The 15,716-nt window shown below is 40.7% G+C and overlaps 1 protein-coding gene and 1 pseudogene across 3 annotated transcripts in view; both read left to right on the top strand.

Moving 5' to 3' along the window:
* LOC144504868 (uncharacterized) overlaps positions 1 to 13,523 on the top strand; it is a 134,189-nt pseudogene extending 120,666 nt beyond the window's left edge.
* Positions 1 to 15,716, top strand: part of camkmt (calmodulin-lysine N-methyltransferase) — a 341,266-nt gene that overhangs the window by 211,771 nt on the left and 113,779 nt on the right. The gene's annotated exons all lie outside the window — the stretch shown is intronic.

Below are 15,716 nucleotides of genomic sequence, written 5' to 3' on the forward strand. Positions count from 1 at the left end.
TCACCAGCACCTTCTCAAGGGCAACTAGGGATGGGCAATTAATGCTGGCCAGCCAGCAACGCCCATGTCCCACAAATGAATTTTAAAAACTAACAGGAAAGAGCTTGTAATTATAGATTTAAGAATTGTTATTGGTTGGACATTATCAATAATATTTTGGTAAAGTGTACTGTAAAGATGTGAAATTTTCATAACATGCCTACTTCAATTTATGGAAAAGCTCTCAACAGAGGGTGGCACAGTGGTTAGCACTGTTGCCTTACAGTGCCAGGGACTCGGGTTCAATTCCGGCCTTAGGTCACTGTCTGTATGGAGTTTGTGCATTCTTCCCATGTCTGCATGGGTTTCCTCCGGGTGCTCCGGTTTCCTCCCACAGTCCAAAGATGTGCGGTTTAGGTTAATTGGACATGCCAAATTGCCCCTTAGTGTCCAAAGATGTATAGGTCAGTAGGTAAATACGTGGAGTTACGAGGATGGGGCCTGGGTGGGATTGTTGTCGGTGCAGGCTCGATTTCTGCACTGTAGGGGTTCTGTGAGTACAATTTTAGAATTTGCCCTTCCCAACTTGCAATTTGGTAGGAGGGAGCATTTTTAACTTGCTAGCAATAAAATTTTGGTAGTAATATGAGTTCAACTGCAACAGTAGCAATAGAATTTGAGCATCATGGAAGAATCATATTGGCTCAAGTGCAATTTTCCTCTTGTATATTGGTGCCAATGTGCTAAATAAAGCCATTGACAATGATGTTTATTCAGCATTGCCTCTGCTTTTGTATTGACAGTAGTGCATTCTACCAAAGCTTCAGGCATTGATGTGAGGGCATTTACTGTGAAAGATGAATGGTGATATAATTACGACACATTTATCAAAAAATCATGTTCAGTTGATTATTGGGAAATAATACAGAGCAGCATGCATTTATTATTTTAGAATGCTCTGTCATCCCTCTCCATTGCCTTAGTTTATTATAACTGTTGCAACATTTTCAACACATTTAAACTGGATTCCACTGCCCCAGTTAGTTTCCTTTATTCAGAGTTTTTTCTAAACTGTAAAACTGAAAGAAGAAAAATTGAAGTCGATTTTAAGTCAATAAACGCTTCAGCTAACACTGATCTTTATACCCTGTGTATAATTTATCCTACATTGTAATCTTTTCATGTATTCATTGCTGTGTAAATGATTTTCAAAACTGCCTCGATTAGTGTTTTTTGTTTCTTTTTAACAATACTGGAATACTTATGTCCTGACAGGCTCATATATTCACAAATGGTGTTAACGAAGTATGCTGTGATTCTTGCAATATATTAACCAGACTAAAACATTGAAGACAAATATGATGTTCTTTTAATTCCTATTTGTTTCCTTAATGCCCATTGAAACTCATTCCTCCGCTGATAGGATAGACAGACAACCTGTTGCTAGGAGTCTGCTGGTTTTACACTTCAGTCCTTGAAACAATCACGTGATTGATGCGAGAAGTTCAACCATCCAGTCATCCTATCGCAACCTCTGTTTCTGCTGTTTGTACCTTTAAAGTCCACCCTGTGTGTTGATCATTCTTTTGTGTACAGAAACTCTTCGTGAGATCATTCCTAAAATTTCCTTTCATGGTTTGAATTTGAACCTATTTCGCCAATGATCGTGGTTTAATTTTAAATAACGTGTATGATTTATCTCTCTGGTTGTATATATAGGGGTAAGAGATGGATGAGGCAGGTTTGTAGAAGAGATTGAAGGAAGAGAGTGGTTATCACTGTTGCCTGAAAGTGCCAGGCGCCAGGGTTCAATTCCATCCTCGGGTGACTGTGTGGAGTTTGCACATTCTCCTTGTGTCTGTGGGTTTTCTCTGGGTGTTCCGATTTCCTCCCACAGTCCAAAGATGTGCAAGTTAGGTGGATTGGCCATGCTAAATTGCCCCTAGTGTCCAAAAATATGTAGGTTAGGTAGATTAGCCATGGTAAATGCATGGGGATAGGGCAGGAGGGTGGGCTTGGGTAAGGTGCTCTTTTAGAGAGTCGGTGCAGACTCAATGGGCAGAATGGCCTCTTTCTGCACTGTAGGATTTTATGGTTCTACAGAATGCTGCAGATATTAAATAAGTGCCTCCATTTGTACTGGGAAAATAGATACTGAAATTGTAGAATCACTGAAGTTGGTTGTGGAACAGTTAGTGGAGCCGCTTATTTGAAGAGATATGATGTTGAAGAGGTTTCTTGTGCTTACAGCAGATAGGTTACCAGGAGCAAGTGATTCACGTACAAGTGTTCTGGGGAAAGCTGTAAAAGAAGAATAGGAGGCTCTGACTACAATTTTCCAAATTTCTTTCAAAAGAAAAATTGTGCTAGAGGACTACTGAGTGGCAGATGCACATTTGGAGATAGGTTTAAGCCAGGAAATTACTCCTATTGTTTGTAAACTACTGGATTCCATAATATGACATGAAATCATTAAGCACTTGTCGAAATGAGTCAATCAGGGCTAGTCAGCATGGATTTCACAAGGGTAGGCTGTGCTTGACCAACCGTATAGAATTCTTTACAGAGATGAGTGAGATAATTAATTCATTTATATGAATTTTCAAAACCACAACTTGTATTTACATAATGTCTTTAATGTTCAAAAAATCCCAACGCACTTCATAATTATGATGAATGGATCAAAGATAGGGAAATAGAGGCAACAAGCACTGAAATTTGTTGTTGATATCAAATTGAGAGCAGGGAAAATTGTGATGAGGGTTGTGAAAGACTGCAGGGGGAGATAAAATATAAATTGAGAAAGGAAATCGAAGCAGTCACAGGGGGTTAGGAAATTCTGGAGTGTAACACCATAAAGAAAATAAATAACTTGTGACACCACCTATTGCAATATCCCAGAGCATTTATAAGAGAACAATAATCCCTAACTGAAAATTGAACCAAGGCCACAGAAGTGAGACTAACGTCTCCACCCGCACCAAGCCTAATCACTAGACTACCAGGGAACAATAAACGCTGAAGACTTAAGGGGAGGCGATGGCCTAGTGGTATTATCGCTAGACTATTAATCCAGAAACTCAGCTAATGTTCTGGGGACCCAGGTTTGAATCCCACCACAGTAGATGGTGGAATTTGAATTCAATAAAAAATATCTGGAATTAAGAATCTACTGATGACAATGAAACCATTGTTGATTGTCGGAAAAACCCACCTGGTTCAGTAATATCCTTTAAGGAAGGAAATCTGTCATCCTTACCTGGTCTGGCCTACATGTGACTCCAGAGCCACAGCAATATGGTTACCTCTCAACTGCCTTCAGGCAACTAGGGATGGCCAATAAATGCTGAGTAGCCAGCGACACGCATGAATACAACAAAGTTTGGATATGTTAGAGTTTACTGATGATGGAGGAGCCAGCAAGAGGGACATGGTGGTCGTCAAGGCTGGAAGTGAAATAAGCACATTTAAAGATGTCAGTGACAGGTGAAGAGGTTGGAGCAGAAAGGAACAAGGCCATGAGATGGAAGTAAGCTGTCTTTGTGATGGAGAAAATATGAGGTCTATAAGGGTGATGTAATAAATATGGGCCATTAGAAGTAGTTGGCAATGGGCTTGAAAGGACTCCAAATGAAGTACTAGCCATGGGAAGGGTTTTGAATCGCTGATAAATGAATGGAATTTGTTGTGAAGTTAAAGAGTGGCTTTGTTTTTTTCCTAATATTCAGCTGGAATAGAATAGTGGGGTGGACTGATGGATGTCCAATGCACTTCAGTTGGATAAAATATAAGGTAAACATTTTGAAAATAAGAAAAGGAAATGGATGTGCTCCTTGAGTGGTATGATTTTACCAGGGAACAAGGTTGAGGGCCCTTGCTGCACCGAAATACAGAGCATTAAAGGTTACAATTCAGTGAAAAGGCAAATGGAATCCTTAGTTTTGCATTTTCAAGTGCAGAATACAAAAACAAAGAGCTAATATTGAACTTCTACAAAAATGTTGGGCCGCATTTTCCACCCCTTCCCACCGGCAGGATATTCTGCTTCCGTCAAAGGGGATCCCCTGTGGCAGGTTCGCTGGTGGCGTGGCCAGCAAGCAAAGCAAATGACCATTGACTTTGGCAGGTTTGGAAGACTCTGCCATTGGCCAATGGTGAGCCACCTCCATTGCCAGAAAACCATTCTTTTGGAATATTGTGAGGAGTCACATAAAACCCCGGTGAGGAAGCAGTCCAGCCGTTGTATCGCAAACTTAAAAGAAAAGAAAAATTACATAATAAAGGGGATTACAATACTCTAAGACACTTGGATACATCAATAACTAAATACACACAGAGTTAATATACAATTTACCCCTTGTTCCAAAATACATCAATGATCCTTGAATTCACCTAAACTCCCCTGTCCCGAACAACATCCAAATTAAATAACTCGATAAGTCAAATCCAGCTTATAGTTACCACATAATACAGGGCTAATGATCAAATCTGGGAAATGTCTTGTCCTCATTCAGCAAAGGTATTTAAACTGCCTTTATGAAAGTTTCCTGCAATGCCTTAGCTCTAAGTCTTAGTTTCAATACTATAATATCTCTGAGAAATGAAAGATGTCATATGGCCCCTTGGCTGTAAAATGGGTCCTAGCCTCCTGGCTGTGAATTGTGGACTGGCTTCTGGTTGTGAGGCGTGGACTGTCCTTTGCTTCTGAGGGGGGGTCATACTGTTTCTCCTTTTGTTACTTCAAACATGAGAATCGACTGTCTACATATCTTGAATTGTTTCCTTTTTGGAGAGTTCAGCATTTCTCTAAGTCCTGAATCACCCAGTCATTTAGGTAAACTGGTTCAGTTTATGGAACTTAACATTTCTAAAGTAGTCATCTAAAAGTAATCTATTTCTGCTGCTAGAGCAATTCACACCTGATCATCTTTAGATGCTCTCATGCCCTTGGAATGCCCTGATCACTTTTAGAGGCTTGCCTGTCCCTGGAAATGTTGGCTGTTACTGTTGCTAGGCAGATTTCTATCTTTCAGCCCTTTTGTTATTGTTGCTGCTAGGCAAATCCCTGACAGACCAAATTCACCGCGTAGACTTAGGAGGATGTTATCAGGAGTGATGAGTTGCAATTAGGAAAAAAAAACACTTGAGAATTTGGCCTTTTCCTCAGCAGCTAACAGATTAAAGGGTGAATTGGTGATGACATTCAAGATTATGATATTGTAAAGAGCGGTGGGTTGTTTCCACTGATTAGCAGTACAGACATAATTACAACAAAAAATTAAAGCAGGGAATGGAAAAAAATATTTATGCAAGGTAGAAGGCTCTACCAGAAACAATTATTGAAGCAGAGATTATTTATTCTTTAAGGTGCAGTACTTGCTTGAAAAAATAAATATTAAGCAAGGTCGGATTAGACCAGGTGGGCCACAGGGAGAAAGTCTGCTTTTGCAGACTTGATGGATTAAATCATCTATTTCTGTGCTGTATCATCCAATGACTCTACTGTTTAGTATCTTGTGAATCTCTATTTAATCTCTTCTCAGTTGCCTCTTTTCAAGGAAGAATAGCTTGTTTCCCCAGTTTTTCCTCACATTTGCCACCTCATGTGAGAGTATTGTATTCTTTACTTAGGTTCCAGGCCTTCAATGCTTCCCTTGTGTCTTCAAGAGATTGGGATACCATACTTGAAATCTGATCTGACTACTACACTGCAATGTTTCAATACAACAGTGTTTAATTTGGACTGTGATGTTTTGGCTGTGTAGATTATCTTTGTATGTGGTGAGTGTTGCTCGGCGTTCAATATGCATATTGGCATCAATTGGGGTTACGCATCAAGTATATTAAATGCATCTAGATCCTTGTATTCACCCCTATCTATTTCAAAATATTTAGAGTGCTTGTGATGCCCATTTTTCTCCTTACATACAATATCTTAAATTTATCCATGTTAAATTTCACGCTTGGGGTGACACAATGCAGGCTGCAGAGTGATTTAGTGTCTCTCTCTCCCTCTTCCCCTTAATGGTTCAGATGATATCAGGAAATTGTTTGGAGAATCATGAATAAGTATACTGTTTGATCATCCACATGCAGCCTTTATTGGGAATATATCAGTGAGATTTTGCTCACTTGCAATTCTGTTCTTTATTCTAATTTAATGTTGACAACTGTGCTATGCAACTGAGAAAGATACTGCAAATTGATGTAAACACACTAAAACTGCTTTAGTAAAGTGTACTCTGGCCCACCATTTTGTTGCCATGCAATCCAAAATTTCTACATTTTGCTTCAACTTCTGTTAAGTGGATAATTAGTCTTACATAATTGCTAATTTGGCCCATCCTATAGGGTTATCTTGGTTAAGGTAAGTTTATAATTGTACAAAGCCACTTTACAAATAATTCTGAATGTCTTGTCTCCAGCTGCAGTGGAACTTTTGCTATTTACACTTAGGGTGTCTGTTCAATATGTTTCTCATGCAATGATGCAGGAGGCACAGATAGAGCTGGTTCTTTGGCTAAGCAGATCAAGTGTCGTTCAAAGAACATGTAGGGAACAGTGATCATTGTATCATTAGATTCAGGTTGACTATGGAAAAGGACAAAACATCCAGAGTAAGAAACATTAGCTGGAGGAAAGCTAACTTCAATTAGATGAGAACAGATCTGGGCTGAATAAATTAGAGCCAAAGGTTGGCAGGAGAAATGGTAGCTGATAAATGGGCTATATTTAAAGAAGAGATTCAGGCACAGTCGAGATACAGTCCCTCAAAATAGAAATATAGGGCAAACAAATCCAGAGTTCTATGCATGACAAAGGAGATAGAAATTAATTAAAGAAGAAAAAGTGTGCTTATGGTAGGTGGTGTATAGAAACTACAGTTGACAATCAGACTGAAAGAGCAGGTTTAGAGGGGAGGTGAAGAATCAAAGAGACAGTATGAAAATAGACTGCCAGCTAAGATAAAAGAGGATCCCAAAGTCTGTTTTATGCATAGAGTAGTAAAACGGCGGTAAAGGAGGATTAGGGATGATGAAGGACCAAAGAGGGAATTTACACGCAGAGGCAGAGGGCATATCTGAGGTATTAAATGAATATTTCACCTAGCATGAAGCTACTACCCAGGCCACGGTAAATGAGGAGCTAATTCAGACACTAGAAGCATTTAAAATTGAAAAAGAGGAGGTATTGGATAAGTTATCTGTACCCAAAGTAGAAAAGGCACCAGGACCAAATGAGATGCACCCTGTGATATTGAGGAAATTGAGGGTGGAAATTGCAGAGACATTGACCGTAATTGTGGGGAAACTTCTAGAAACAATTTGGGCAAAGTTTAATAGTCACATAGATAAATACAGGTTGGTTAAAGAAAAGCAACACCGATTTCTAGGAAAATAATGTTTAATCAACTTGCTGGTGCTTTCTGAAGGGGTAACGGAGAGGGTTGATGAGGGAACTGCTGTTGATGTGGTGTACATGGACTTCCAGAAGGTGATTGATACAGTGCTCTACAACAGACTTGTGAGCAAAGTATTAGCTCATGGAACAAAAGGGACAGTAGCAACATGGATATGGAATTGGCTGAGCAACAAGAAACAGAGTTGTAATTAATGGATGTTTGGACTAGTGGAAGGTTTAAAGTGTTGTTCTACAGGTGTCAGTATTGAGCCCCTTGCTTTTCCTAATATATGTTAGTTACCTAGATCTTAGAACAGGGCACAATTTCAAAGTTTCTGGATGATACAAAACTCAGAAGCACTGTGAGGAAGATAGTGTAGAACTTCAGAAGGATATAAACAAGTTGATAAAATGGGCAGAGAGGTGGCAGATGAGGTTCACGAAGTAATTCATTTTGGTAGAAAGAACATGGAAAGGCAATATAATGTAGCGGGGTGCGGGAGCAGAAGGACCTGGTTGTATACAAGTCATTGAAGGTGTCAGGACAGATTGAGAGAGCACTTAATAAGTATGCATCCTGGGTTTTATTATTACAAACATAGAGTACAAGAGCAAGGAGGTTATGTTGAACTTGTATAAGTCACTTGTTTGGCCTCAGCTGGGGTATTGAGTCCAGTTCTAGGCACCACACTTTTGGGAGGATGTGAAGGCATTGGAGAGAGTGCAGAAAAGATTCACAAGAATGGTTCCTGGGATGAGGAAATTCAATTATGAAAATGGATTGGAGACGTTAGGATGATTTTCTTTGAGAAAAGAAGGCTGAGAGGAGTTTTGACACAAGTACTCAAAGTTTGGGATCCAGATAGATTAGAAATGGAGAAACTGTTCCCACTCGTGAAAGGATCGAGAATGAGAGGACACAGGTTTAAAGTAATTAGTAAAAGAAGCAATAGCGATGAGGAAAATCTTTTTCATACACTGGTTAGGGTCAGGAATGCTCTGCCTGACAGTATGGTGAAGGCAGGTTCAATCAAATCATACAAAATGCTCTTAGATTGTTATCTGAAAAGGAAGAATGTGCATGGTTACGGGAAGAAGATGGCCTCTTTTAAGGCGTGAACGCAGTCCCCCACTACCACAAATTTTGCAGTCGAGTATCCCGCATTTGGGGACATCGCAGGCGTCAGCACACCCAAAGTGCAATGGGCTAGCCTTGTCCTGGGCAAACCACCTGCTTGGGAGAATGGAACTGGTTGGGTTGCTCTTTCGGAGAGCGAGTGCAGACATGGTGGACCAAATGGCCGCCTCCTGTGCCGAAACAATTCTGTGATTCTGGGAGGATTGGCTGAGCTGGATGATGCTCACAATGGAGATGGTTTCATTCATATGCTTCAAAACAAACCTTCAAATATGTGATAAACGATTGGTCCAACTTGGAATTTCTGCAATACAGCCCAAATGGTTGAGTACACGTGGAGGCATTGCATGATACTTTCCATTTCAAAGGGTGTCATTATTCTGAAAAGTATATGGTTAAAAACAATCCCAAATATATTTATTTACAACAAATGAATGATCTTGAAATACTCTTTGACTGTGGTTACATCTGCAGAATACCTACCTGCATATTGAAGATTTTTTCATTTTTGAAGAGGCAGGAATTGTGCTGGCAATATGGCATTGTTAACATTAGCAAATAACACTGAAACCTCCCAACATTACACCCCCTACAGACTTAACAGGTTCTGCAGATCGATGTAATGGAAAAATGCTAAAAGGCTCACTAGACGTGGAGATTTCTATGCAACTTGAGATGCAATATTGAGACACGCTCAACAATTTTAATATGTGGGTATATTAGATAATAAATATGATAAATAAAATGCTGGCAGCAAGCTACAAGGTAGTAATTCAACTGAACGATCATAGTGATGTTTTAGCAGAGACCCTAGATTGCATTATAGCCTTCAATTCATTGGCATCTTTATATTTTTGACAAACACAATACACTATATATTTTTGACAAGTTATAAACTACATATTTTTAACGTTCATTTTTTCAGAACTTTAAAAAGAGAATTGTCACTCAGCAGATAAGCTTAACTGTGCAGAGGGAGGTGTGAAAGGATAATTAAAAATCCTACTAGTGCAGAGAGGTTTCATTGCATATGCAACATGCTGCCATACACTTTCAGTTGCTATGCCACAGTACAATTTTACCATGTCTTTAACTGTGGGTTACCAGGTAATAAAGTGCCTGATAATTTAGCATCATGTAAGCAGCAAGCACATGCAAATCAATAACAGGTTGAAAATATTAACTTGAAAAGTAGATTTAAGGTATTGGAAATCTGAAATTAAAAGAGAAAATGTCATGTACCTATATTTGGCATCAAAGGTTAAAACAAACATGATAGGTTAACATTTTGGTTGCCACTCTTCCGTTGAACTTTTTGATGAGTTGCATTAGTAATTGGGAGGTGGGGGGAAGTGGCATAGTGGTCCTGCCACTTGACTAGTAATCCAGAGTCCAAGGTTAATGCTCTGTGGACATGGGTTCAAATCCATATCCAATGGCAGCTGATGGAATTTAAATTTAATTAATTAATAAGATAAAATAAATTCTGGAATTCAAAGCTCGTCTCTTTAATGGGGAATATGGAATTATATTGATCGTGATTAAAAATAACCATCTGGTCCAGTTATGTCCTTGAGAGCATGTGACTCTAGGGTCCACAGCATTATGGTTGGCTCTCAACTACCCTCTGAAATGACTCAGCAAGCTACTCTGTTCAAGAGCAATTAGGGTGGGTAACGAATGTTTTGTCTAGCCAGGGATGCCCACAACCATGAAAGAGTTTTTTTAAAAATTGATTTTGCTCTCTGTTGCTGATCTATTCGTAATGTGTTTCCAGTCTTTGCTGTTTTTATTTGAGAAAAATTATTTCCATGCTTCAGTGGTCAGTTGTGCTTTTTGAAGACTTGCAAAATCGTGCATCAATCAGCCCCAACTTATTGATTTCCAAAGAGAGACGTGTCTTTGCTGGGTGACGAAGAGCTTGGTTAAAGGGTAGATTTTAGGAAGGATCTAAAAAGGAAGAGGTGGAGAAGCAGTGGGATTTATGGAGGGAAACTGAAAGAGTCTGAGCATCCAGGGCTAAGATTCTGTATCCCTAGTGCAGTGATTGTTTAGGGTCTGGAACGCACTCCCTGAGAGTGTGGTGGAGGCAGGTTCAATCGAAGCATTCAAAATGGAATTAGATTGTTATCCGAAAAAGAAGAATGTGCAGGGTTACGGGGAGGAGGCGGGAGAATGGAGCTCGGTGAGTTGCTCATGCAGGCACGGTGGACCAAATGGCCACCTTCTGTGCCAAAACAATTCTGTGATTCTGGGAAGAATGGCTGAGCTTGATTTATTTTATTAACACTGCAATGAAGTTACTGTGAAGATCCCCTGGTCACCACACTCCGGCACCTGTTTGGGTACACTGAGGGAGAATTTAGCATGGCCAATGCACCTAACCAGCATGTCTTTCAGATTGTGGGAGGAAACCAGAGCACCCGGAGGAAATGCACGCAGACATGGGGAGACTCCGCACAGACAGTGATCCAGGCTGGGAATCCAAACCAGATCCCTGGCGCTGTGAGGCAGCAGTGCTAACCGCTGTGCCATGCTCATAATGGAGATGGTTTCATTCATATGCTTCAAAACAAACCTTCAAATATGTGATACATGATTGGTCCAACTTGGTATTTCTGCAATACAAAACAGATGGTTGAATACATGTGGAGGCAATGTGTGATACATTCCATCTCAAAGGGTGTCATTATTCTGATAAGTATATGGTTAAAAGAATACCAGAAGTATTATTTATTCATAACAAATTAATGATCCTGAAATATTTTTTGACTGCGGGTACATCTGTAAGATACCTACCTGCATATTGAAGATTTCTTCATTCTTGAAGAGACAGGAATTGTGCTAGCAATATGGCATTGTTAACATTAACAAATAACACTGAAACTTACTAACTGACACCCACCACAGACTTAACAGGTTCTGCAGATCGACGTAATGGGAAAATGGCCATCCCGCCCACCTCCCCACCTCGAGCTTCATCACTGAATGCTGCTTGGTCAATGATCAATGAAGAACTGGAGTACTGAGAACCTGTCTGTTAGAGACATCATATTACTGGATCTGCTACAGAAGGGTGACTTGGTTCTGATTCTCCTGAAGACACACCAACCCCCATAGAGACTCAGTTTACTTCCCACTGTGGTAGATCATCATTTGTTGCTTGTCAGGCAATTGATGATTTTGGGCAAAAGATACAGGGGGAATGTGGATTTGTTTTACCTAGTGAGTGGTAATGTCTTGCACCTTAATGCTCACAAGAGCGGTGAAAATAAAACAATCAATGATTTCAAAAGGAAAATATCTGAAGGAAACAAACTTGCAGGGTTACAGGGATAGAGTGAGGGAGTGGGACTGACTGGAGCCAACATGGACTCAATAGGCTCAATGGCCGCCTTCTGTGCCATAAATGACTCCCATGATGAGCAGCATAATGAGCAGGTCAATTCTCTGATAGGTGTATGAGTGTATTACCACCACACCATGGACACGCACTGTCTGATTGAATGTTGGTTGCACCAATGGAGCTGTGCAGTTTCGTCAGAGCTTCTTATTTCTCTACAACCCAATCATGATAAGCAGCAATCTCTGGGTAAAGATCTGTATGCTCTCTTATCTGAACTTCAGGATGCAGCTTGCAGCAGCTAGTTCTAGTTTCAGAATTTCCTTATTGGCAATAGAGTGGAAATTTACTTTCAGTATGATGAAAAAAAATTCAATAAGGCATCTTGTGTTGTGCATGTCATCTTTTAATCTTTGACACCCAGGTGCAATGCCACACACCGGACTAGCAAATTGGACAATCCATATGCTTGCACAATCATAGAATGGTTGCAGCACGGGAGTCCATTTGGCAGTAGGCTCTGTACCGACTCACTGCAAGAGAAATTTAGGTAGTCTCACTCTCCAGTCCTTGCCCCTTACCTCTACAGTTCTTTCCCTTCTGGTGCTTATCCGTTTTCCTTCTGGAAGCCACAATAAAACTGGCTTCAGCACCCTTTTCAAGCTGTGCATTCCAAATCACAATCACATGCTGCGTTTGAGAAAAAAGGTTTTCCCTCGTGTCACCTACGGTTCTCTTGCCGCTAACTTTAAATCTTCGTCCGCTGATTCTCGACCTTTCTGCCAATTGAAACATTCTGCATGCAGAAGGAGCAGCATCTGCAGCCTGGCGTTGACCTCTGCCAGAAAGACAGGGCGGTCCAGAATGTCACAGGCCTGGTGCTGGACTGAGTCGGGACGTTACCGTAGCACGTACGGCTTTTGGGGGCTGGGGACGTGGTGGGGGGAACGGAACTAGAAGTACTCTTGATTCTCTGTGGATCACCAGAAATGTCAAAAAGAAGATGTGATTGTGGGGCTGCAGAAAGCATGGGAGAACATGGTGTTTAAATTTGAGCTGTTTGTTCTCCATATCCAGTGTAGGATGGTGGAGAATTCACAACTACTTCACTGTTTCACTATAAGTTCTGGCCTTGGGAATTCTGCAATCAAAGCTGGCAAGAAAGGAAAAATAATGATGGTCATTTGCAGCATGCATTCTCTGGAGTTACTTTTATGACAAAGAGGCTTTGTGTTGGTGTGTGAAGAGTATGTTGGTTACCTTGTGCCAGCGGTGAATCAGAAAATGGAGGCAAATCAAAAGAGGGTTGAAAGGTTTTACATTGTTCTTTGATTGCCCCCTAAGTGCCCTGTGCCTCCTGAACAGCCCAATGAAAATGCAGGAAGAGCTCCCACTGAGCACGCATGCAAAAGGAGACAGAGAGCTAAGCAGAAGAAATGGGGTGCTCACAGTGACGGCAAGAGTGGCTTTGTGTTTCTGTTGGGCACCATGTGCTCAGAACTTTCTCACCTCCAGAATGATTTAAAGAAAGTGCATCCCTTGCATGCAGCGGGAGAGCCTGCAGGGGCTCAACGGATATCTCCAGAAATAATCCATCATCCACAATTGGATAATTTAATCAGAGGTCTGATATCCTTTCCGTTGTGTAGGTCATTCTTTTAAGACTGTGTTTTGTAAGTAAATTTTACCCCTGCTCATTTTTTTTAAAAACGGGAGTACATTTTTGATAACGAGCTGTGTGAGACATAGAAATCTTTTTAGGGTCATCTTGATTGAAAATTTCTGAAAACGTTCATTTGGTGAAGGGAATATAGACAAAGATGTTTAAATGCTGTACTTGTTGCTTTCTCGTATTTTCTTTTTTGTATATGTTTTGAATACTTGAACCGGGGGAAAATGCAGGCTGTGGGGAAAGAGAAAGGGTGTGGAATTAATTGGCTAGCTCTTTCAAAAGTCTTCACATCCTTCCAGAAGAGTGGCGCTCAGAATTGGACACAATTGAGGCCGAATTGGTGTTCAATAAATGTTTATCAAAACTTAACTAGTTTTTATGCTCAATTATTCAATTTATTGAACTCAGGGTCCCTTGAACCTTTTAAACCATTTTCTCAATGCCCCCTGCCACCATCAATGATTTGTGTACATAAACTGCCAGGTCTCTGTACTTGCACCCACTTTAGGGTTGTAGCTTTTAGTTTGTGATGCATTTCCTCATACTTCTACCAAAATGTATCATTTCATATCTGTCTGCATTAAATTGCATCTGACACTTGTCTGCCCATTCCAACAGCCTCCCTATATTCTCTTGAAGTCTATTGTCATCCTCCCCACAGTTCACAATAACGCCAAGTTCTGTGTCACTTGCAAATTTTGAAAGTGTGTCTATATACCCGATTCTAAATCATTAATACAGACCAAGAAAAACAGTGGTCCTAGTGTAACCATGCTCTTGACCATTATGCTGTTTCCTGTCGCTAAACTAACTTGATTTCCATTCGGCCACTGTTCTTTTTATTCCATCGTTTTAACTTTGCTGACAAGCTTATTATGTGGCACTTCATCAAATGCAAATTGGAAGTCCATGTACACTACACCAACTACATTAAACTCATAACTCTCTCTGTTACCTAATTTAAACAAAACTCAATCAAGTTAATTAAAAGGGATTTGCTTTCAGCAAATTAATGCAGACTTTTCCAAGTGACTATTGATTTGGGGGTGCCAAATTATCATTTCTGAAAACATTCCCATCACCAATGCTAATAATTGCTGAGTTTATCCTTACACCCTTCTTTGAACAAGGATTTAACCTTTACAATTCTCCACCCCTCTGAAACTACTCGTGGATCTAAGGAGAGTTGGGAGGTTATGTCCAGTACCTCCGGCAATTTCTACCCTTCCCCCGGCATCCTCGAATGCATCCGATCTGGTCCTGGTGACTTATCAACTTTGAATACAGTCTGACATTCTGGTCCCTCTTCATTATCAATTTGTAGCCATTCTTGTATTTCAGCTACTTCCTCTTTCACCAAAACTTCAGTAACAGCGTTTTCCATGGTAAAATACTAATTTAGCACCATGCCCATTCCCTCTGTTTCGTAGAATCCTTGCAGTACAGAAGGAGGCCATTTGGCCCATCAAGTCTACACTGACCACAACCCCACCCAGGCCCTATTCCCGCAACCCAACATATTTACCCTGCGAATCCCCCTGTCTCTGAGAGGGGTCAATGGCCAATTAACCTAAGCTGCACACCTTTGGACTGTGGGAGGAAACCGGAGCACCCGGAGGAAACCCACGCAGACATGGGGAGAATGTGCAAACTCTACACAGACAGTGACCCAAGGCCGGAATTGAACTCAGGTCCCTGGAGCTGTGAGAGAGCAGTGCTAACCACTGTGCCACCATGCTGCTCCACATTTCCTCATTTAAGTCTACATTTTGACCCCTGATACTTCTCACCCCTACTCTTACCACCCTTTTTATATGCCAAAAGATTTTGGATTTCCTTTTATGTGTTGCCAGTTGCTTCTCAAACTATGTCTGCTCCTCTTTTCTTCCCCCTTTATATTCCTTTCTGAACCTTCTGTATTCAGCCAGGTTCTCACTTGTATTGAAAATCTGGCATCAGTCATATCCCCCTTTTTTTGGCTTCATTTTGCTCTCTCTCTTTCATCATTCAAGGAGCTCTGGTCTTCATTGCCCCACCTTTCCCTCTCATGGGAATGTACCTTGTCTATACCCTACATATCCTCTTTAAAGGCAGCTCACTGTTGGACTATAGCTTTGCCTTCTAATCTTCGATCCCAATTTACCTGGGATAGATACTTTCTCAATTCCTTGAAATTGGCCCTC

Source organism: Mustelus asterias, chromosome 15, assembly GCF_964213995.1.
Source record: "Mustelus asterias chromosome 15, sMusAst1.hap1.1, whole genome shotgun sequence".
NCBI classification, from domain to species: Eukaryota; Metazoa; Chordata; class Chondrichthyes; order Carcharhiniformes; family Triakidae; genus Mustelus; species Mustelus asterias.